The sequence below is a fragment of the Heptranchias perlo genome, chromosome 35, assembly GCF_035084215.1.
Source record: "Heptranchias perlo isolate sHepPer1 chromosome 35, sHepPer1.hap1, whole genome shotgun sequence".
Lineage (NCBI taxonomy): Eukaryota > Metazoa > Chordata > Chondrichthyes > Hexanchiformes > Hexanchidae > Heptranchias > Heptranchias perlo.
Window position 1 is genome coordinate 11,674,596 of NC_090359.1, and position 25,110 is coordinate 11,699,705.

The following is a 25,110-nucleotide window of genomic DNA, read 5'->3' on the forward strand; positions in this document are numbered from 1 at the left end:
GCCTCATATTTTCTATATTTTCCTGAGAAGATCTGTCTCTTTCTGTCTCACTCTCTCCCGCGTTACCCACATCATGATCCAACATGTGATGCAAAAGTGGTCGGTAATTTTTCTTTCAACAGTGGTTCGTGGAAAGTGAAACAAACTGTCATCAAATGAACAGTTCAAACAGATTCATTGAAAAGTGAAGCATCTTTGGTGAATATACGGTAAATGTCTGTACCAATTCCTCGTTAGTATAGTGGTGAGTATCCCCGCCTGTCACGCGGGAGACCGGGGTTCAATTCCCCGACGAGGAGGTTATTGCTGCTTTCGAAGCTTCACTTTCATTTATCTGAAATATTGGATGTTGAAAATACAATGAAAAACTGACTCGGCCTTTCCCACTTCTGCAATTTGATTTCACAGCGATTTTAAATATCTGCTCTCTGCCTCACGCTTCAGCTCGATGTGAGAACCACAATGATGGGCAAGAAATAAAACGCAGAATCGCGCTGTCACCAGCCCGAAACAGAGAGAGACAGGTCTCGGAACAGGCGCAGACATGAAAGATCTTACATACAGCAATGAAAAGGATGCACGTTTCAGTGAATCTATTTTAACGACTTCTTTGATGACAATTTGTTTAACTTTCCACATGCCACTGTTGAAAGAAGACTTACTTTCTATCTCTTTATTAGTCAAGGTCCAGAGAAAAATTATTTGGGGAGCAGGGAAAAAGTGACAGATAGAAAGAAAGAGAGAGACACTCAGAAACGCATATAACAAGTGAGACAGACATAGTCATATTCACACATACACAAACACACACATTCCTAGCTACATAAACACACCAATAACCTGAAAGTAACACAGGACTACTTGACAAACAGTGGAAGCAGCATGCTGTTGAGAGAGCTTAGCGATCCCACAAACAACGGATCAGATCAAAGCTCTGCAGTCCTGCCACACCCATTTGTGAATGATGGTGGATAATTAAACAACTAACGGGAAGAGGCTCTATGAACATCCCCATCCTCAATGATGGTAAAGCCCAGCACGTGAGTGCAAAGTTTTAGAAACCGTCTTCAGCCAGAAGTGCCGAGTGGATGATCCATCTCGGCCTCCTCCCGAAATCCCCACCATCACAGAAGCCAGTCGAACATCGAGGTGAAGAGTGACGCTGAGAGCAGATTTTAAAACCGCTGGAAAATCAGTGAAATTAAATTGGGGAAAGTGGGAAACTCCGAGTCAGTTTTTCACTGTATATTCCGCATCCAATATTGGAGATAAAAGCTTTTGAAGGCGGCGAAAATTTAATCTCCTCGTCGGGGAATTGAACCCCGGTCTCCCGCGTGACAGGCGGGGATACTCACCACTATACTAACATTGACCGTGCACTCATCCCAGATGGCGTTAGACATGCTTCATGTATCAGTGCATTTCTTTTAACTATTTATTTGATGATAGTTTGTTTCATTTTCCACGGGCCACTCTTGAAAGAACCTTTTACATTTCCTTCTCTTTGTTAGACAACGACAACTGACTCTGTCTTTCTTTCGTTCTTTCTTTCTCTCTTATCGTGGTGAGTTGCCCCGCCTGAGTCAGGGGTTTAATTCCCCGACGGGGAGGAAGCATTTATCAGACGCCAACTTTTAATTTTATGTCTTCGCCGAGCTTCTTCCTGAACAAAAACTGCAGAGCAACAAAACAGGTGATTGTCACTTTCAGAATATTATTGTACGGAGACTATTTGAGGACTGGATGCAGAGCAATTGTGATTTTTACTAACTGGTGATTAAGGTGACAGATTAGAAATTCATTCATTGGTTCAAATCTGACAGACTTCAGATCCCGTCATTCATCAACCTGTTTCATCTCTGCGTTTCAAAATTCAACAAGTTTCTTGTAGAATTAATAATTCTTAAGTGAATTAAAATTCCACAGCATTGAGTACCTCGAGTTTTATGCTCATTTTAATTGATCTGCAAGATTTCACGAAATCTACGACAGAAATAGAACAAAAATCAGCCAAATTATCCATATTCTGACTCTCAGTATTTCTGAGTCAATCCATGTGCATGTGTGTCTGTTTCTGTCTGTCTGTCTGTGTATGTGCCTCATATTTTCTATATTTTCCTGAGAAGATCTGTCTCTTTCTGTCTCACTCTCTCCCGCGTTACCCACATCATGATCCAACATGTGATGCAAAAGTGGTCGGTAATTTTTCTTTCAACAGTGGTTCGTGGAAAGTGAAACAAACTGTCATCAAATGAACAGTTCAAACAGATTCACTGAAAAGTGAAGCATCTGTGGTGAATATACGGCAAATATCTGCTTGAATTCCTCGTCAGTATGTGGTGAGTATCCCCGCCTGTCACGCGGGACACCGGGGTTCAATTCCCCGACGAGGAGGTTATTGCTGCTTTCGAAGCTTCACTTTCATTTATCTGAAATATTGGATGTTGAAAATACAATGAAAAACTGACTCGGCCTTTCCCACTTCTGCAATTTGATTTCACAGCGATTTTAAATATCTGCTCTCTGCCTCACGCTTCAGCTCGATGTGAGAACCACAATGATGGGCAAGAAATAAAACGCAGAATCGCGCTGTCACCAGCCCGAAACAGAGAGAGACAGGTCTCGGAACAGGCGCAGACATGAAAGATCTTACATACAGCAATGAAAAGGATGCACGTTTCAGTGAATCTATTTTAACGACTTCTTTGATGACAATTTGTTTAACTTTCCACATGCCACTGTTGAAAGAAGACTTACTTTCTATCTCTTTATTAGTCAAGGTCCAGAGAAAAATTATTTGGGGAGCAGGGAAAAAGTGACAGATAGAAAGAAAGAGAGAGACACTCAGAAACGCATATAACAAGTGAGACAGACAAAGTCATATTCACACATACACAAACACACACATTCCTAGCTACATAAACACACCAATAACCTGAAAGTAACACAGGACTACTTGACAAACAGTGGAAGCAGCATGCTGTGGATAGAGCTTAGCGATCCCACAAACAACGGATCAGATCAAAGCTCTGCAGTCCTGCCACACCCATTTGTGAATGATGGTGGATAATTAAACAACTAACGGGAAGAGGCTCTATGAACATCCCCATCCTCAATGATGGTAAAGCCCAGCACGTGAGTGCAAAGTTTTAGAAACCGTCTTCAGCCAGAAGTGCCGAGTGGATGATCCATCTCGGCCTCCTCCCGAAATCCCCACCATCACAGAAGCCAGTCGAACATCGAGGTGAAGAGTGACGCTGAGAGCAGATTTTAAAACCGCTGGAAAATCAGTGAAATTAAATTGGGGAAAGTGGGAAACTCCGAGTCAGTTTTTCACTGTATATTCCGCATCCAATATTGGAGATAAAAGCTTTTGAAGGCGGCGAAAATTTAATCTCCTCGTCGGGGAATTGAACCCCGGTCTCCCGCGTGACAGGCGGGGATACTCACCACTATACTAACGAGGAGCTGCTACATTGACCGTGCACTCATCCCAGATGGCGTTAGACATGCTTCATGTATCAGTGCATTTCTTTTAACTATTTATTTGATGATAGTTTGTTTCATTTTCCACGGGCCACTCTTGAAAGAACCTTTTACATTTCCTTCTCTTTGTTAGACAACGACAACTGACTCTGTCTTTCTTTCGTTCTTTCTTTCTCTCTTATCGTGGTGAGTTGCCCCGCCTTAGTCCGGGGTTTCATTCCCCGACGGGGAGGAAGCATTTATCAGACGCCAACTTTTAATTTTATGTCTTCGCCGAGCTTCTTCCTGAACAAAAACTGCAGAGCAACAAAACAGGTGATTGTCACTTTCAGAATATTATTGTACGGAGACTATTTGAGGACTGGATGCAGAGCAATTGTGATTTTTACTAACTGGTGATTAAGGTGACAGATTAGAAATTCATTCATTGGTTCAAATCTGACAGACTTCAGATCCCGTCATTCATCAACCTGTTTCATCTCTGCGTTTCAAAATTCAACAAGTTTCTTGTAGAATTAATAATTCTTAAGTGAATTAAAATTCCACAGCATTGAGTACCTCGAGTTTTATGCTCATTTTAATTGATCTGCAAGATTTCACGAAATCTACGACAGAAATAGAACAAAAATCAGCCAAATTATCCATATTCTGACTCTCAGTATTTCTGAGTCAATCCATGTGCATGTGTGTCTGTTTCTGTGTGTGTGTCTGTCTGTCTGTGTATGTGCCTCATATTTTCTATATTTTCCTGAGAAGATCTGTCTCTTTCTGTCTCACTCTCTCCCGCGTTACCCACATCATGATCCAACATGTGATGCAAAAGTGGTCGGTAATTTTTCTTTCAACAGTGGTTCGTGGAAAGTGAAACAAACTGTCATCAAATGAACAGTTCAAACAGATTCACTGAAAAGTGAAGCATCTTTGGTGAATATACGGTAAATGTCTGTACCAATTCCTCGTTAGTATAGTGGTGAGTATCCCCGCTTGTCACGCGGGAGACCGGCGTTCAATTCCCCGACGAGGAGGTTATTGCTGCTTTCGAAGCTTCACTTTCATTTATCTGAAATATTGGATGTTGAAAATACAATGAAAAACTGACTCGGCCTTTCCCACTTCTGCAATTTGATTTCACAGCGATTTTAAATATCTGCTCTCTGCCTCACGCTTCAGCTCGATGTGAGAACCACAATGATGGGCAAGAAATAAAACGCAGAATCGCGCTGTCACCAGCCCGAAACAGAGAGAGACAGGTCTCGGAACAGGCGCAGACATGAAAGACCTTACACACAGCAATGAACACGGTGCACGTTTCAGTGAATCTATTTTAACGACTTCTTTGATGACAATTTGTTTAACTTTCCACATGCCACTGTTGAAAGAAGACTTACTTTCTATCTCTTTATCAGTCAAGGTCCAGAGAAAAATTATTTGGGGAGCAGGGAAAAAGTGACAGATAGAAAGAAAGAGAGAGACACTCAGAAACGCATATAACAAGTGAGACAGACAAAGTCATATTCACACATACACAAACACACATTCCTAGCTACATACACATATCAATAACCTGAAAGTAACACAGGACTACTTGACAAACAGTGGAAGCAGCATGCTGTTGATAGAGCTTTGCGATCCCACAAACAACGGATCAGATCAAAGCTCTGCAGTCCTGCCACGCCCATTTGTGAATGATGGTGGATAACTAAACAACTAACGGGAAGAGGCTCGATGAACATCCCCATCCTCAATGATGGTCAAGCCCAGCACGTGAGTGCAAAGTGTTAGAAACCGTCTTCAGCCAGAAGTGCCGAGTGGATGATCCATCTCGGCCTCCTCCCGAAATCCCCACCATCACAGAAGCCAGTCGAACATCGAGGTGAAGAGTGAAGCTGAGAGCAGATTTTAAAACCGCTGGAATATCAGTGAAATTAAATCGGGGAAAGTGGGAAACTCCGAGTCAGTTTTACACTGTATATTCCGCATCGAATATTAGAGATAAATGAGAGAAAAAGCTTTAAAAGGCGGCAAAAGTTTAATCCCCCCGTCGGGGAATTGAATCCCGGTCTCCCGCGTGACAGGCGGGGATACTCACCACTATGCTAACGAGGAACTGCTGCATTGACAGTGCACTCATCCCAGATGGTGTTAGACATGCTTCATGTATCAGTGCATTTCTTTTAACTATTTATTTGATGACAGTGTGTTTCATTTTCCACGGGCCACTCTTGAAAGAACCTTTTACATTTCCATCTCTTTGTTGGACAACGACAACTGACTCTGTCTTTCTTTCGTTCTTTCTTTCTCTCTTCTCGTGGTGAGTTGCCCCGCCTCAGTCCGGGGTTTAATTCTCCGACGGGGAGGAAGCATTTATAAGACGCCAACTTTTAATTTTATGTCTTCGCCGAGCTTCTTCCGAAAAAAAAACTACAGAGCAAAAAAACAGGTGATTGTCACTTTCAGAATATTAATGTACGGAGACTATTTGAGGACTGGATGCAGAGCAATTGTGCTTTTGACTTACTCGTGTTTCAGGTGACAGATTAAAATTTCATTCATTTCCCTCGCGCAGGTTCAAATCTGACAGACTTCAGATCCCGTCATTCATCAACCTGTTTCATCTCTGCGTTTCAAAATTCAACAAGTTTCTTGTAGAATTAATAATTCTGAAGTGAATTAAAATTCCACGGCATTGAACACCTCGAGTTTTATGCTCATTTTCATTGATCTTTGAGATTTCTCGAAATCTACGACAGAAATAGAACAAAAATCAGCCAAATTATCCATGTTCTGTCTCTCCATATTTCTGAGTCACTCCATGTGTATGCGTGTCTGTGTCCATCTGTCTGTGTTTGTGCCTCATATTTTCTTTGTTTTCTTGAGTCGGTCTTTCTCTGTCTCACTCTCTCCCGCACTCCCCACATCATGATCCAACATGAGATGGAAAAGTGGTCGGTAATTCTTCTTTCAACAGTGGTCCGTGGAAATTTAAACAAACTGTCACCAAAAGAATAGCTCAAACAGATTTACTGAAACGTGAAGCATCTGTGATGAACGGACATGCCCTTCCGGCACCAGTTCCTCGTTAGTATCGTGGTGAGTATCAGTGTCTATCACCCTGGAGGCTGGGAGCAATTCCCCGACGGGAAGGTCTGCCTTTAGAAGCTTCACTTTCATTTATCAGCAACATCGAATGAAGAAAATACAGTGAAAAACTGACTCGGACTTTTTCACTTTCTACTATTTAATTTCACTGATCTCCGAGCAGATTTTAAAATCCTCATCTCGATATCAGAACCACAATAATGAGGAAGAAATAAAACGCAGAATCGCCCTGTGAACAGACCCGGGCTAATTCACCAGCCCGAAACAGAGAGAGACAGAAAACTGGTCATTATTCCAGGATTATCCAGGAATCCAAAGATACCCCCGGTATCTCTTCTCGACCACAAACCGACTTCTTGCACCCCCTGCCTCCTCCACCCTCACCACAAAATTTGCGAGGAGCTCCTGGACTATTTTGTCACAAAGATTGAGACCATCCGTTCAGCTGCCGCTTCAGTGGAAAACTCTCCAGTGGCTGGAGTCAGAAGGAGCACAAAAGAAGATGGTAGTGGTTGTTGGAGGCCAATCATCTCAGCCCCAGGACATTGCTGCAGGAGTTCCTCAGGGCAGTGTCTTTGGCCCAACCATATTCAGCTGCTTCATCAATGAGCTTTCCCCCATCATAAGGTCAGAAATGTGGATGTTTGCTGATGATTGCGCAGTGTTCAGTTCCATTCGCAACCCCACAGATAAGAAGCAGTCCGTGCCCACATGCAGCAAGACCTGGACAATATCCAGGCTTGGGCTCATAAGTGGCAAGTAACATTGATGCGAGACAATTGCCAGGCAATGACAATCTCCAACAAGAGAGAGTCTGACCACCTCCCCTTGACATTCAACGGCACTACCATCGCCGAATCCCCCATCATCAACATCCTGGGTGTCACCATTGACCAGAAACTTAACTGGACCAGCCATATAAATACTGTGGCTACACGAGTAGGCCAGAAGCTGGGTATTCTGTGGTGAGTGACCCAGCTCCGGACTCCCCAAAGCCTTTCCACCATCTACAAGGCACAAGTCAGGAGTGTGATAGAATACTCTCCAGTTGCCTGGATGAGTGCAGCTCCAACAACATTCAAGAAGCTCGACACCATCCAGGAAAAAGTAGCCCACTTGTTCGGCACCCCATCCACCACCCTAAACATTCACTCCCTTCACCACCGGCGCACTGTGGCTGCAGTGTGTACCATCCACAGGATGCACTGCAGCAACTCGCCAAGGCTTCTTCGACAGCACCTCCCAAACCCACGACCTCTAACATATAGAAGGACAAGGGCAGCAGGCACATGGGAACAACACCACCTGCACGTTCCCCTCCAAGTCACACACCATCCCGACTTGGAAATATATCACCGTTCCTTCATCGTCGCTGGGTCAAAATCCTGGAACTCCCTACCTAACAGCACTGTGGGAGAACCTTCACCACATGGACTGCAACAGTTCAAGAAGGCGGCTCACCACCACCTTCTCAAGGGCAATTAGGGATGGGCAATAAATGGTGGCCTCGCCAGCGACGCCCACATCCCATGAACGATTAAAAAAAGGCAGTAATGGCGCGGCTGGGATGCAAAACCATGCTGGCAAAGCTCAATGGATTAGCAGTCCATCACCTCAACTACTCAGCCACCTGGTCGCAAGAACAGTGCAAAGAAAGCCCTTTTATTTGATTCTTTCAAGGCAAAAATCTTGGACTCAAAGGTCAGAGTCGGAAAGCCGCTTTTCAATCACCAGTTCCGAGATTCTGGACAACACTCTTGTGATGCGGTAGCGTGGCCGAGCGGTCCAAGGCGCTGGATTTAGGCTCCAGTCTCTGCGCTGCCATAATCTGAGCTGTTGAACATTTTAGCCTCATCACCAAAATCTTTCTTTTCTCAGCAGTGTCATGCGTGCCATTAATGTTGTTGGGGCACAACTGCCACACCTCATGTGCTGCGTCGTGATCGTTTTGAGGTTAACACTCTGCGTTGTGGTCGCAGTAACATCGGAGCAAATCCGAGTCTCCACAGAGTTTCATTTACCGATTTTTTCCTTTCCCACATGTGCTGAGAGGATGCAGCAAGAAATCAATCTTCAGAACATGAAAGAAAAATGTTTTGGTGAAAACCTTTCAATTCCGTCAAATCCCAGCTCTCTCACATGCCTGGACTTGATGTTCCACAGTTCAAACTCGCCTCTTCTCCCAGCTTTTTCTTCCTTCCACAGTCAATAGGCCGCCTTTCCTTTCCTCCTTCCATTTCATGGACACTTTCCTGCTCCATTGCCGACTCTAACATTCACTATCACGATCTCACTCCTTTAAGTTTGTTCTGCTCCGACCGCTTTTTCTATTGGGCACATGTCACATTCACACCAATGTTCATTTGTGCCTTGAAATCAGTCGACACATTTCGATCTGCGTGACCGCTCGACAGACAAACACGACGAAAGCAGGGCTGGTCTCTGGAAAGACAGCCGCCCGATTGTTCACGAAATTTACTTGGGGAATCTTGTGATCCAGGGGATGGTAACTGAAGAACTGGTTTTTGTTTTGATGCTTGTTGGCTCTTTTCTCTCAGCAGTTGATGTGCGTGAGTGACGGGCAGCGCTATAGAGCTGCGAATGGCGGTTGAAAGGTTCACATTTGGCAAGTTGGGGCGGTGCAGTAAGATCGGAAGTGTTCCGCCTTGATCTTAATAGTTCTGTTGAAACGTGCGATTGAATCGAGTATAGGATAAATGTAAAGAGCGCCTGTGGGGAAAAAGGAGCGATTACAGGCCATGAGCGGAAGGTCTTTCAAATTCTCGTGGCGCAGGACGCTGTGTGCGGAAACGGCAGATTTTAAAGCGCGTGTGTTGGAAAGTAAAGTGCGATCTTGTGTGTGAGAAGAGCACAAGAAAGTTGTGCTTGAATCTGCGCCCTTGAGGCAAGTTGCAGGTTGTCAGGAAAACTGCGATAGTGAAAGCACAAAAATAAACCCAGAAACTGCTGGCAACACTCAGCAGGTCAGGTAGTATCTGTGGAGAGATACTCAAGTATTTATCCAATTCTCCTTTTAAAGTTACGATTGAATCGAGCTCCACCATCCTTTAAGGCAGTGCGTTCCAGATCATAACAATTTGCTGTGTAAAAAAACCTGCTTATTTCCCTCTCGTTCTTTTGCCAATTATCTTAAATCTGCGTCCGTTGGTTGCCGACCCTCCCGCCAGTGGGTGAAGTTTCTCCTTATTTACTCGATCAAAACCCCTCTTAATTTTGAACACGTCGATTACTTCTACCCTTAACCTTCTTTGCTCGAAGCAGAACAATCCCAGGTTCTCGAGTCTCTCCACACAACTAAACCCCATCCCTGGTATAATTCTGGTAAATCTCCTCTCCATCCTCTCCAAGACCTTGACATCCTTAATAAATTATAGTGCCCAGAATTGGACACAATACTTCAGATGAGGCCTGAACAATGATTTATAAACGTTTAACATAACTTCCTTGCTCTTGTGCTCTATTTCTCTATTATTAAGCCAAGGAACCGGATGCTGTTTTAACGGTTTCACCAACTTGTGCTGCCACATTCAAAGATGTTGATGAAAACTGTCGAAACTTAACACTATACAAATGCATTAACACCCAAACAAGTAGTACAAGGAGAAACTTTATTGAACCCCAACTTGTATACAAGTGGATGTGCACCTCAAACAATGGTTGAGGGTGGAACTTCGCCGAGTCAATGAATCAGTTCATGTTTATACAATTCATGAGGCAACGCCCACCTGTTACAGAATATGGGCGTACACGTACATTCTTTATTGGCTCAGGTAGTTGGTCAATCAAGTAGTGAGCCAGCCGCCGAACATCCATAGACATCACGTAGGCCTGAGCAGATGTCAGCTATTTTCTTTCTCTCTGCATTCCTGTTCCTTGTTATCAGTCAGGCTGGAGCCAGTCTCTAGGCTTCATGGCCATTCATCAACTCTATTATTATTATATTCTGTCCTTCTCTCAAGGAAGGCCTGGCTGTGCTAGGCCTAATTATCAAAATAGCAAGGCTCAAACGCAATTACACAATTGTGCTTACTTTGTGTTTGTGGCTAATCCTATCATGTGAGTTAATAAAGAGTTAATATGGTCAAGTATCCCGTCATGCACTTCCACAAAATTACCAGTAACACATTGGGTGAGAACGAATAACAGAGCACAGGCCGGGATGGCGGAGAGAGACAGAGACACGTGTTGTGATCTGTAACTTTTTATAAACACTTCAGTTTATTTCACTCCGTGTGCAACACCGTGCGATCTCCCCTGGTGTGTCAGCTTTCAGTGTTTATACAGAGTGTAATATATTGAATTGTCTCTTGGATCAGAAGGAGTGGTAGACGGGGGTCTGTGTGCGGAGGGTTCGGGGGGTGAGCTCTGATTGCCGCCCTCTTCTGGATTGAAAGGAGAAAAGAATGAATGAGAGAGAGAAGTGATGTGGGAGAAGGGATGATGGAAGAATTTGTCCGTGAACTTAATTAAAGTGGCCAAAAATAAGATAATATTAAGATATCATCAGCAGAACATTAATACAAGCTGTAAAACAAAAGAAAAATACTGCAGATGATGGAAATCTGAAGTAAAAACAGAAAATGCTGGAAATACTCAGCAGGTCAGCCAGCATCTGTGGAGAGAGTTCTGATGAAATGTCATCGGCCTGAAAGGATGTTTCTCTCTCCACAGATGCTGCCTGACCTGCTGAGTGTTTCCCGCATTTTCTGTTTTTATTATTAATATAACCTGAGCTCTCTCGAGCGTTCATTGGTCGATTCACTGATAAAGCTGGGAATTGAGGGGAAGCTGGTTCATGGCGAACCCCAGCTCTGAATCCCCCCGGCAGAGAGTTCAAGGAATGTTTAATATAAATGAGATTCAACGACAGTCTCAGAAAATCTCTCCTTGATGGTCGGTCTCATTCTCCCGAAGTGAGGAATGAGCGGGAGGGGTTATATTTTATTCCAAGAGGAAGTCTCAAAGTGCAGTTCACAGTGGGGCTGAAACAGCTGAATTGGGCGAGCGTTCAACAGAAAATGTAAAGATTCCTGGTTCGATCCCGGGTTTCAGCAGTTTTCTGTTATTTTGTTTCTTCTTCTATGGGCCGATTCTCAAACATTTATTTACACTGACATTTTTACCCGACACTGAACGGTTGGGGATGGAATAGAGAGACATCAAGGATGTCTGTATTTAGCTTTTTTTCTCCATTTCCTTCTGCCTTTCTCTCTGGTTTTTGTTTCTCTCGGTGCCCGATGAACATTTGATTTGATGCATTTGTCCTAAACTGATGCCCTTTCCACATCTCAGGGCGGTCAGACACGCTCTGTCTGTCTGTTACTGCTTGTGACCATTAACGGGAACAGGCCGCGAGTTAAACATTTATCAGCAAACCGCCAGAGAGATAACACAGCGGGAATAAAACACATTGCCTCACATTGTTAGACACCGAGTGACACAGATTGTAATGTGTGTCAGTAAACAGACCCGGAAAACAGAATCCGAGAAAGGAAAGAAATAGAGAGATAGAAAAGAGTGATAAAAAGAAAGAAAACCCTTTCTCCACCCCAACAACAACAACAACTTGCATTTATATCGCGCCTTTAACGGAGTAAAACGTCCCAAGGCGCTTCACAGGAGCGATTATCAAACAAAATGTGAGACGGAGCCACATAAGGAGATATTGGGACAGGTGAGGTCGGTTTTAAGTGTCTTAAGGGAGGAGAGAGAGGTAGAGATGCGGGGAGGTTTAGGGAGGGAAATCCAGAGCTTTGGGCCCAGTCGGTTGAAGGCACGGCCGCCAATGGTGGAGCGATGAAAATCGTGGATGCGCAAGAGGCCTATTTTTTCATGCCCTCTCTTTGCTTTCCTATTTTCCTTTTTAATTTCACCAACGTTTAATGATTTCTCACCATTTAAAACATATTCTGATCTTTTATTCTTCCCATCAAAGTGAATAACCTCACATTTCCACACATTATACTCCATCTGCCACCTTCTTGCCCACTCACTTAACCTGTCTATATCCCTTTGCAGACACTTTGTGTCCTCCTCACAGCTTACTTTCCTATCTATCTTTGTATCGTCAGCAAACTTGGACACATTGCACTCGGTCCCTTCATCTAAGTCGTTAATACAGATTGAAAATAGCTGACGCCCAAAAACGGCCGGCATTGCTCTCTGTTCAGTCAAGAGGAACTTCCCTGCCTGGAAATTGGTCCCAGCCTTGTTGAGGTGCAACACGTCCATCTTGTGCAGGTGTTTAATATTAATCAATGCACAATGAGGCCCTGGGAAAGCGAGTATCTCTCCACAGATACTACCTGACCTGCTGAGTGTTGCCAGCAGTTTCAGGGTTTATTTTTGTGCTTTCACTATCGCAGTTTTCCTGACAACCTGCAACTTGCCTCAAGGTCGCAGCTTCAAGAACAACTTTCTTGTGCTCTTCTCACACACAAGATCGCACTTTACTTTCCGACACACGCGCTTTAAAATCTGCCGTTTCCACAAACAGCGTCCTGCGCCACGAGAATTTGAAAGACCTTTCGCTCATGGCCTGTAATCGCTCCTTTTTCCCCACAGGCGCTCTTTACATTTATCCTCGACTCGCTTCAATCTCACGCTTCAACAGAACTATTAAGATCAAGGCGGAACACTTCCGATCTTACTGCACCGCCCCAACTTGCCAAATGTGCACCTTTCAACCGCCATTCACAGCTCTGTCGCGCTGCCCGTCGCTCACGCAACTCAACTGTTTAGAGAAAAGAGCCAACAAGCATCAAAACAAAAACCAGTTCTTCAGTTACCATCCCCTGGATCATAAGATCACCCAAGTGAATTTCGTGAACAATCGGGCGGCTGTCTTTCCAGAGACCAGCCCTGCTTTCGTCGTGTTTGTCTGTCGAGCGGTCACGCAGATCGAAATGTGTCGACTGATTTCAAGGCACAAATGAACATTGGTGTGAAAGGGACATGTGCCCAATAGAAACAGCGGTCGGAGCAGAACAAACTTAAAGGCATAAGATCGTGAAAGTGAATGTTAGAGTCGGCAATGTTCATGAAATGGAAGGAGGAAAGTAAAGGCGGCCTATTGACTGTGGAAGGAAGAAAAAGCTGGGAGAACAGGCGGGTTTGAACTGCGGCACATGAAGTACAGGCATGTGAGAGTGCTGTGATTTGATGGAATATTTAGTTTTACTTCATGCATTAAAGATTGATACATTACTGCATTCGATGAGCAAGAGAGGCAGAAGACAAAAACTATGCCATGACTCGGATTCGAACCGAGGTTGCTGCGGCCACAACGCAGAGTACTAACCACTATACGATCACGGCACCACACCACAACTGGAACTACTCTACCTGTACGATTTATAAAGCTCCTTGAAAGTAGCAAAAGATCCCAAGGGGCTTCACAGTCACGTTTTCAAACAAAATTTGACACTGAAGGAGATATTAGAAGCAAAATACTGCCGATGCTGGAAATTTGAAAAAAACCCCAGAAAATGTTGTAAATAATCAGCAAGTCAGGCAGCATCTGTGGAGAGAGAAACAGAGTTAACGTTTCAGGTCGATGATCGGTCATCAGAACTGGAAAAGGTTGAAGATTAAACAGAAATTGTGAACTTTGATTGATACTTCACGTTATTCACATCTTACACTCGCAGCACCTCCGGCCGCCAATCAGGACTTTGCTGATTTGAGCAGAGTTCAGTGAGCAATGCAAAATTCATCCACCGTGGCTTCGGATTGGACTGAAACCCAGGACTTCTGGATGAATAAAATGAAGGAACCAACACATCAAACGGTAAATGTAATAATGGCGCGGATGGGATAAAAACCATGCGTGGAGAGAGAGGTCGAGAGTGAGCATGTGGCGGTGCGTGGCGTTGAGCGTGGATCTCAGGAAGCGGCGGGAGCAGTGGTTGGAGGAACGCTGAATATCATGGAGATATCTGGAATCATGGGTGGATCCGAAACTTGAAGGGTGGAATTTAAGTTGGAATCCACGTGGAATAAGTCGGAGCCGGACACAGTTGCTGAGGAAGGAGATGTGTCTGTGAAAGTGAGTTTTAGTAGAAACCTGATCAAACACTCTCTCTTCAGCAGCACCGACTCTCTCCACTTCAGAGCTGTCCTGGTCCGCAGTTCCATTTCATCCTTCGCCTCATCCGGCGCTTTAATGAAAAAAACTTTTTTCCTTCCTTTCAGGTGTCAAGGACCGCAAGTTTCAACAACTCTTAGATACCAACACCCCTCCCGATCCTTCTTCCCCTTCACTTTCCTCTGACCCCATCCCTCCCTCCAATCTCTTTGTCGTGTTTTCACCATTCCCTCTGACCTTCCCCTCTCTGACCCCGAACGTCAGTCCTCAGTAAAAGCCTCAGCTTCATCCCCTTACGCCCCCACCTCAATGAGTTTCGAGCTGGACTCGATGCTGAGCTCTTCTTCCATCACCTTCACCTCCGCGCCCATTTCTTTGTCCAGGAGTCTTCCCCCCGCACAGCGGACCCTTTCTCCCATCTTCAGAATTCCCGTTCCACCTGGACCCCTCCCTCTATCCTCTTACCCTCTCTTGAACTTTTCATTGCGAACTGCCAGCGTAACATCGACCGTCTCAATTTCTTTACTCCCCTCACTCACTCTGACCTCCCTCCCTCTGAACTCGCAGCACTCCGTTCTCTCGAGTCCGATCCTGACATTGTCATTAAACCTGCTGACAAGGGCGGCTCTGTTGTTGTTGTGAGGTGAGTAGACCTCTACCTAGTGGAGGCTGAACGCCAACTCTCCGATACCTCCTCCTACCTTCCCCTGGACCATGACCCCACCACCGAACATCAAGCCATAGTTTCCCAGACCGTTACTGACCTCATCTCCTCTGGAGATCTTCCCCCATGGCCTCCAACCTCACAGTCCCCCAACCCCGCACAGCCCACTTCAACCTCCTTCCCAAGATCTACAAACAGGACTGCCCTGGTAGATCCATCGTCTCAGCCTGTTCTCGTCCCACGGAACCAATTTCTTCCTATCTCGACTCTATTTTCTCTCCCCTCCTCCAGTCTATTCCGACCTACATCCATGACTCTTCCGACATCCTCCGCCACTTAAACAGTTTCCAGTTGCCCAGCCCTAACTGTCTCCATTTTTTCTGTGGACGTCCAGTCCGTCGACACCTCCATCTCCCTCCAGGGCGTCCTGCGGGCTCTCTGCCTCTTCCTTGAACGAAGACGCAACCAGTCTCCATCCACCACCCTCCTCTGCCTGGCTGAACTTGTTCTTACATTGAACAACTTCTCCTTTGACTCCACTCACTTCCTCCAAATAAAAGGTGTTGCTATGGTAACCCTTATGGGTCCTAGCTATGCCTCCCTTTTTTGTGGGATCCGTGGAACATTCTTTGTTCCAGTCCTACTCAGCTCCCCTCCCTCTCCTCTTTTTCTGGTACATTGATGACTGTATCGATGCCGTTTCCTGCTCCCGCCCTGAACTGGGAAATGTCATCAAGGTTGCTTCCAATTTCCACCCTTCCCTCGCCTTCACACGGTCCATCTCCGAATCTTCCCTTCCCTTCCTCGACCTCTCTATCTCCATTTCCGCGGATAGGCTGTCAACCAATATCTATTATAAGCCCACCGACCCTCACAGCTACCTTGATTACACTTCCTCCCACTCCGATTCCTGTAAGGACTCTATTCCCTTCTCACAGTTTCTCTGTCTCCATCACATCTGTTCTGACGATGCCGCCTTCCACTCCAGTGCTTCCGATAAGTCTTCCTTTCTCCTCAACCGATGATTCCCCTCCACTGTAGTTAACAGGGCCCTTGACCGTGTCCGTCCCATTTCCTCCACTTCTGCCCTCACACCCTCCCTCCCAGAACCATGACAGGGTTCCTCTTGTCCTTCCTTTCCACCCCACCAGCCTCCACATTCAACGTACCATCCTCCCCCATTTCAACCACCTCCAGCGGAATGCCACCACCAAACACAACACCCCCTCCACTCCCCTTTCAACATCCTGACGCGACTGCTCCCTCCTCAACACCCTGGTCCACTCTTCCATCACCCCCAACACCCGCTCTCCTCCCACCGCACCTTCCCATGCAACTCCTGCCCTTTCACCTCCTCCCTTCCCACCTCCCAGGGCCGTTATGGTTCTAATGTTGCCATTAACAGCTCCTCTAGACCCATCTTTTGTTTCTTTACTTGTCCCATTACCACCCTCCTTGACTTGCACCATCATGCCTTTTGTTATTTAATCACTCCTGCCCTCCACCCTATCAGAGACCTACCCTTTTGTTCTTTCCTCCCCTCCCCTTCCTCCCCCATCCCTTTTCCTGACTTTGTACTTGCTGAAAAACTGTTTAATCTTCAACTTTTTCCATTTCTGACGAAGGGTCATCGACCTGAAACATTAACTCTGTTTCTCTCTCCACAGACGCTGCCTGACTTGCTGATTATTTGCAGCATTTTCTGTTTTTATTTCAGATTTCCAGCATCCGCAGTATTTTGCTTCTAATATCTCCTTCTGTGGCTCAGTGTCAAATTTTGTTTAAAAAAGTTCCTGTGAAGCCCCTTGGGACGTTTTGCTACGTTTAATGTGTGATATAAATGGACGTTGTATTTGTAGTTGTTGTTGTTGAAACTGATTAAAGTTTCTCTCACACCCAGTGTCCATGTCAGTGTTTCTGTCAGTCTGCAGCAGAAAGTTATCGGTTGATCAATGGCGATTACAACAATTATTCATCTTTCACAGAGTTTCATTAATTTCCTGTAATTAATGTAATCAGGTTCTTGTCGCTGCAACCTCAAACTTTAGCTCGGTGAATTAATGGTTTAGTTTGTAACAAGTCGTGTTACCTGCGCAAAGCAGCCGCACAGGAGTTCCAAATCCACCCTCTCACCACCATAAGATCATAAGACCATAAGAGATAGGAGCAGGAGTCGGCCATTTGGCCCTTCGAGCCTACTCCGCCATTTAATGAGATCATGGCTGATCTTATTTTTACCTCAACTCCACTTTTCCGCCTTTTCCCCATATCCTTTGACTCCCTCGCCACTCGGCAATCACATTAACTGAACTTTGCTCTGGCCCAGTGTCACCGCGCTGAAATCACGTCTTTCTCCGGCAGATGATTTTAACATCAGGGTTGCTGGTTTACGAGTGCAAAGTGATCCCGCTTCACTCTAGGGGCATTGGACAAATGTGTAGATGCCGTGTAGTCGGTTCTGGGACCACTGCTTTTCTTGATATATATTAATGACTTGGACTTGGATGCACAGGGCACAATTTCAAAATGTGCAGATGACACAAAACCTGGAAGGGAGTGGCCAGTGAGGAGGATAGTGATAGACTTCAAGAGGATATGGACAGGCTGGTGGCATGGGCGGACACGTGGCAGATGAAATTTAACACAGAAAAATGCGACGTGATACATTTCGGTAGGAAGAACGAGGGGAGGCAAAATAAACTAGAGGACACAACTCTAAAAGGGGTACAGGAACAGAGAGATCTGGGGGTACATGTGCACAAATCGTTAAAGGTGACAAGGCAGGTTAAGAAAGTGGTTAAAAAGCATACGGGATCCTGGGCTTTATAAATAGAGGCATAGAGAAAAAATTATGGAAGTCATGATGAAACTTTGCAAAACACTGGTTTGGCCACAACTGGAGCATTGTGTCCAGTTCTGGGCACCGCACTTTAGGAAAGATCTGATGGCCTTGGAGAGGGTGCAGAAGAGATTTACAAGAATGATTCCAGGGATGAGGGACTTTCGTTACGTGGACAGACTGGAGAAGCTGGGGTTGTTCTCCTTGGAACAGAGACGGTTGTGAGGAGATTTGATCGAGGTATTCAAAATCATGAAGGGTCCAGACGGAGTCGATAGAGAGAAACTGTTCCCATTGGTGGAAATGTCAAGCACCAGAGGACACAGATTTGACGTGATTGGCAAAAGAACCAAAGGTGAAATGAGGAAAATCTTTTGACACAGCGAGTGGTTAGGATCTGGAATGCACTGCCCGAGGGGGTGGTGGAGGCAGATTCAATCATGGCCTTCAAAAGGAAATGGATAAGTACTTGAAATGAAAAGAATTGCAGGGCGACCGGAATAGGGCGGGTGAGTGGGACCAGCTGGATTGCTGTTGCATGGAGCCGGCGGGGACTCGATGGGCCGAATGGCCTCCTTCCGTGCTGTTGCCTTTCTATGATTCTAGGATTCTAGTGGGCCAAGTAAAGGATCAGGACAGATAATACCGAGAACAATTCAAAAAGAAGCACAAGTTGATGAAACCAGCACTGGTGAAATTGCTGGGTGGATATTAAAAGGATGGGCCGTGGGAGGGGCTGGACCGCTATTCTGCAACAATTTGAGGCGCTGCTTATTGCTGTGGTTCGGGTCTGGTAACAGCAGCTGAGGTGTGGCGCCGTGATCGTATAGTGGTTAGTACTCTGCGTTGTGGTCGCAGCAACCTCGGTTCGAATCCGAGTCACGGCATAACTTTCTCACCTCTTTTATCCTCTGCCACACATACTGATAGAATGCAGCAATATATCAATCTTTAATATATATAAGAAATATTTTTTGTTGGTGGCGAAAACCTATCCATTCCTTCAAATCCCAGCACTCTCACATGCCTGTACTTGATGTTCCACAGTTCAAACCCGCCTCTTCTCCCCGCTTTTTCTTTCTTCCATCGTCAATCGGCAGCCTTCACTTCCCTCCTTCCATTTCATGGACACTTTCCTGCTCCATTGCCGACTCTAACATTCACTTTCACGATCTCACGCCTTATAAGTTTGTTCTGCTCCGACCGCTGTTTCTATTGGGCACATGTCCCATTCGCACCAATATTCATTTGTGCCTTGAAATCAGTCGATACATTTCGATCTGCGTGACCGCTCGACAGACAAACACGACGAAAGCAGGGCTGGTCTCTGGAAAGACAGCCGCCCGAATGTTCACGAAATTTATTGGGGAATCTTGTGATCCAGGGGATGGTAACTGAAGAACTGGTTTTTGTTTTGATGCTTGTTGGCTCTTTTCTCTCAGCAGTTGAGTTGCGTGAGCGACGGGCAGCGCAACAGAGCTGCGAATGGCGGTTGAAAGTTGCACATTTGACAAGTTGGGGCGGTGCAGTAAGATCGGAAGTGTTCCGCCTTGATCTTAATAGTTCTGTTGAAACCTGTGATTGAATCGAGTAGAGGATAAATGTAAAGAGCGCCTGTGGGGAAAAAGGAGCGATTACAGGCCATGAGCGAAAGGTCTTTCAAATTCTCGTGGTGCAGGACGCTGTGTGCGGAAACGGCAGATTTTAAAGCGCGTGTGTCGGAAAGTAAAGTGCGATCTTGTGTGTGAGAAGAGCACAAGAAAGTTGTGCTTGAAGCTGCGCCCTTGAGGCAAGTTGCAGGTTGTCAGGAAAACTGCTATAGTGAAAGCTCAAAAATAAACCCAGAAACTGCTGGCAACACTCAGCAGGTCAGGTAGTATCTGTGGGGAGATACTCAAGTATTTATCCAATTCTCCTTTTAAAGTTACGATTGAATCGAGCTCCACCCTCCTTTAAGGCAGTGCGTTCCAGATCATAACAATTCGCTGTGTAAAAAAATCTCCTTATTTCCCTTCTGGTTCTTTCGCCAATTATCTTAAATCTGCGTCCGTTGGTTGCCGACCCTCCCGCCAGTGGGTGAAGTTTCTCCTTATTGACTCGATCAAAACCCCTCTTAATTTTGAACACGTGGATTACTTCTACCCTTAACCTTCATTGCTCGAAGCAGAACAATCCCAGGTTCTCGAGTCTCTCCACACAACTAAACCCCATCCCTGGTATAATTCTGGGAAATCTCCTCTCCATCCTCTCCAAGACCTTGACCTCCTTAATAAATTATAGTGCCCAGAATTGGACACAATACTTCAGATGAGGCCTGAACAATGATTTATAAACGTTTAATATAACTTCCTTGCTTTTGTACTCTATTTCTCGATTATTAAGCCAAGGAACTGGATGCTGTTTTAACGGCTTGAACAAATCGTGCTGCCACATTCAAAGATGTTGATGAAAATTACCAGGAACACATTGAGTCAGCTCACTCGGCACAGGCCCGGGACTGAGCCTCGGCTTCTCTTGCTCCGTGGCTCAGTCGCACACCTCGTGAGATCAGCTCACTCAGTACAGGCTGGAGATTGAACATGTGCCCATCCTGCTCTGTGTGGGATTCAGTACCACATCAGTTGAGATCAGCTCACTCAGCACAGGCCGGGATGGCGGAGAGAGACAGAGACACGTGTTGTGATCTGTAACTTTTTATAAACACTTCAGTTTATTTCACTCCGTGTCCAACACCGTGCGATCTCCCCTGGTGTGTCAGCTTTCAGTGTTTATACAGAGTGTAATGTATTGAATTGTCTCTTGGATCACACGGAGTGGTAGACGGGGCTCTGTGTGCGGAGGGTTCGGGGGGTGAGCTCTGATTCCCGCCCTCTTCTGGATTGAAAGGAGAAAAGAATGAATGAGAGAGAAGCGATGTGGGAGAAGGGATGATGGTAGAATTTGTCCATGAACCTGATTAAAATGGCCCAAAAACAAGATAATATGAAGATATCATCAGCAGAACATTAATACAAGCTGTAAAACAAAAGCAAAATGCTGCAGATGCTGGAAATCTGAAGTAAAAACAGAAAATACTGGAAATACTCAGCAGGTCAGGCAGCATCTGTGGAGAGAGTTCTGATGAAAGGTCATCGACCTGAAAGGGTGTTTCTCTCTCCACAGATGCTGCCTGACCTGCTGAGTGTTTCCCGCATTTTCTGTTTTTATTATTAATATAACCTGAGCTCTGTCGAGCGTTTGTTGGTCGATTCACTGATAAAGCTGGGAATTGAGGGGAAGCTGGTTCATGGCGAACCCCAGCTCTGAATGTTTAATATAAATGAGATTCACCGACAGGATCAGAAAATCTCTCCTTGATGGTCGGTCTCATTCCCCCGAAGTGAGGAATGAGCGGGAGGGGCAATTCCACCCGGGGTTATATTTTATTCCAAGAGGCTGACCCAAAAGATCAGTTTGCAGTGGGGCCGAAATAGCTCAGTTGGGAGAGCGTTAGACTGAAGATCTAAAGGTCCCTGGTTCGATCCCGGGTTTCGGCAGTTTTGGGTTATTTTGTTTCTTCTTCTTTGGGCCGATTCTTGAACATTTATTTGCACTGACATTTTTACCCAACAGTGAACGGTTGGGGATGGAATAAAGAGATATCAAGGATGTCTGTATTTAGCTTTTAATTCTCTATTTCCTTCTGCCTTTCTCTCTGGTTTTTGTCTCTCTCGGTGCCCGATGAACATTTGATTTGATGCATTTGTCCGAAACTGATGCCTTTTTCACATCTCAGGGCGGTCAGACACGCTCTGTCTGTCTGTTGCTGCTTGTGACCATTAACGGGAACAGGCCGTGAGTTAAACATTTATCAGCAAACCGCCAGAGAGATAACACAGCGGGAATAAAACACATTGCCTCACATTGTTAGACACCGAGTGACACAGATTGTAATGTGTGTCAGTAAACAGACCCGGAAAACAGAATCCGAGAAAGGAAAGAAATAGAGAGATAGAAAAGAGTGATAAAAAGAAAGAAAACCCTTTCTCCACCCCAACAACAACAACTTGCATTTATATCGCGCCTTTAACGGAGTAAAACGTCCCAAGGCGCATCACAGGAGCGATTATCAAACAAAATGTGACACGGAGCCACAAAAAGAGATATTGGGACAGGTGAGGTAGGTTTTAAGTGTCTTAAGGGAGGAGAGAGAGGTAGAGAGTCGGGGAGGTTTAGGGAGGGAAATCCGGAGCTTTGGGCCCAGTCGGTTGAAGGCACAGCCGCCAATGGTGGAGCGATGAAAATCGTGGATGCGCAAGAGGCCTGAATTGGAGGAGCTCAGAGATCTCGGAGGGTTGTCGGGGTGGAGGAGGTTACAGAGATAGGGAGGGGCGAGGTCATGGAGGGATTTGAACACGAGGATGAGAATTTAAAATTTGAGATGTTGGTGGACTGGGAGCCAATGTCGGTCAGTGAGCAGAGGGGTTCTCCTCCTGAACGGTGGTTTGAATGTTTGGGGGTGGGGCTGTGATAAATATCTCGATTTAATATAATGATGCCACTTTTCTACTACCCCGAATTATTACAATGCTGACCTGGAACAATCTTGAACATACCGCAAAACAAGACATTAAGATCAATGGTCACTTTAGCAAGGAGTTTAAAAGATTCTTCTAAGAAGGAGAAGGCTGAAGAAATGGACTGTGAACATTTCATGACGGCCTATTTATTTGTGTCCAGGGAGAGGGATGAGGCACATGAAATGTTTCACACATTTCAAATCTCCGCGGTCAGACTGGCGATTGTTTATTGATCAGGAAGATGGCTGGTAATAATCTGAGACCCAGTGAAGAGGTGAGAACAGAGCAGCAGGGAATGATCCCAGAACAATAGGAGCCAGCAGCTCACCGTCTGGTCCCTGTGTCAGGGACAATACACAACACCTCAGCTCCAGACCAGGAACAGAGAGCTGCTGTTAACGTGGCCCAGCCCTCGCAAACTGCTGGAACTGTGGGATGGAAATCAGACTTTGGGTCTCGGAGGCTGCTTTAGGGGCTCAGTGGCTCTTCGAAAGAATGATTTCCATTAAAGAGCAGGGCTCTGCTCCATCACAGACTGATACTGTACAGTACATGGCAGAGTAAAGCTCCCTCTGCACTGTGCCATCAAACATTCCGGGGGCAGGTGCATCAAGGGTTAGATCAAGATTAAATCTCCCTCTACACTGTCACAGAGGATGTCATTTGTGACTTTGACAAGGGCCGTTTCAGTACAGTGGCAGGTGTGGAAACCTGATTGGAGGGATTCAAACATGGTGTTGTGGGAAAGATGGACATGGATTTGGGAGGTGACAAGACTTTGGAGAGGAAAAAGAGGTGGGAGATGGGGTGGTAGTTTACAAGGACACAGGGGTCAAGGGTGGGTCTTTTGAGAAGGAGGGTGATGACGGTGAGCTCGGGGAAGGGAGGGGAGCGGCAGAGGCAGCTGAATGGATGGTCTCAATCTCAGTGACAAAGAAGTCCGTGAGCTCCTCGCACTTTTTGTTGAAGGTGATGGTGGAGGAGTGATGGGAGAGGGGTTTAAGAAGACGGTTTGTAGTGGAGAAGAGAAGTTGGGAGTTATCTTTACATTCCAGGATGATCCTGGAATAGTGAGCAGTTTTGTCAGAGGAGACAGGACCCGATAGTGCTTTATGTGGTCCAGCCAGATCTGGCGATGAATGGCCAAAGCAGTTGTCCACCATAAACTTTCAAAGCTGTGTCCCTTGGACTTAAGGAATCAGAAATGAGGGCAGACCCAGGGGGATTGACCAGGGTGAGGGAGACTGATGGCTTTAATGGGTACAAGGGCGTCAAAGGTGGAGGTGAGGGTGTGATTGAGCAAATCAGTAGCTGCAGAAATGTCGTGGTGAATGGAGGGCCAAAGACTGGACAGTTGGAAATTTGAAAGTGCCGTTGTAAGTGACCTGGGGGAGGGTTTTTTCCAGGGATGAACACAGAAGGAAGTGGGTTAGTCCCACTCCCCGGCTCTTTCCCCACAGCCCTGCAATTTATTACACGTCAAGTATTTATCCAATTCCCTTTTGAAAGTTACTATTGAACCTGCTTCCACCTCCCTTTCAGGCAGTGCATTCCCGATCATAACAACTCACTGTGTAAAGAAATCTCTCCAAATCCCCCAATGATTTCTTTCAATTTATCTGAAATCTGTGTCCTCTGGTTATTAACCATTCCATCACTGGAAACAATTTCTCTTTACACACTCTGTCAAAACCTTTCATAATTGTGAATACCTCCTTTGAATCGTCCGTTAACTTTCCGGTTGTAGTCTCAGTGCCCTTCCTGCTGGTGTTTTATTTCAATTCCCATGTGGTCTAGCGGTTAGGATTATTGGTTTTCACCCAGGCGGCACGGCTGCGATTCCCGGTGTGGGAATAGTCAACTTTTAGATTCAGCCTCCCAATTTGCCTGCAGTCCAGGCTGTGGCTGCTGCTTTCTCTCTCACTTCTGTGTCAGTCCCACAATCACACTGAGAAATGAGGCAAACCACGGCTCTTCAGGCGACAGTGCACCAAAAACTGAAGGGAAGCAAGCAACAATGTCACGACAGGTTGGGCAGCAGCTCATGGCCAAGTGTTTGACTACAGTCCTTTTATTATTTACTGTAAAGCCCGAGTCTGAGTGAAACACACACAGAACATTCGGGAAACACTCAGTGAGTCGGGCCCCATCTGCGCAGAGAACGGACCAATTAACTGAGAGTCTCAAGGAGACGAGGAACGAGACACGGCCCCCTGTGAGAAACAAGGAACTTGCATTTGTATAGCACCTTTCACATCCTCAGGACATCCCAACGCACTTCTCTCGAAGATCAGTCACTATCGTTTTTAAGAGAAGGTAGCAGACAAGTTGTGTACAGCAAGATCCCACAAACAGT

General features: G+C 45.6%; 1 protein-coding gene and 5 non-coding genes across 6 annotated transcripts in view; 3 read left to right on the forward strand and 3 right to left on the reverse strand.

Annotated features, from left to right (window-relative positions):
- LOC137302345 (zona pellucida sperm-binding protein 3-like) overlaps nucleotides 1-25,110 on the reverse strand; it is a 1,023,493-nt gene that overhangs the window by 983,040 nt on the left and 15,343 nt on the right. The gene's annotated exons all lie outside the window — the stretch shown is intronic.
- Nucleotides 228-299, forward strand: trnad-guc (transfer RNA aspartic acid (anticodon GUC)). The gene has a single exon. It is a non-coding gene; the product is annotated as a tRNA-Asp (tRNA).
- trnad-guc (transfer RNA aspartic acid (anticodon GUC)) lies at nucleotides 3,396-3,467 on the reverse strand. The gene has a single exon. It is a non-coding gene; the product is annotated as a tRNA-Asp (tRNA).
- trnah-gug (transfer RNA histidin (anticodon GUG)) lies at nucleotides 13,852-13,923 on the reverse strand. Its single transcript has one exon. It is a non-coding gene; the product is annotated as a tRNA-His (tRNA).
- Nucleotides 19,011-19,082, forward strand: trnah-gug (transfer RNA histidin (anticodon GUG)). Its single transcript has one exon. It is a non-coding gene; the product is annotated as a tRNA-His (tRNA).
- Nucleotides 21,659-21,731, forward strand: trnaf-gaa (transfer RNA phenylalanine (anticodon GAA)). The gene has a single exon. It is a non-coding gene; the product is annotated as a tRNA-Phe (tRNA).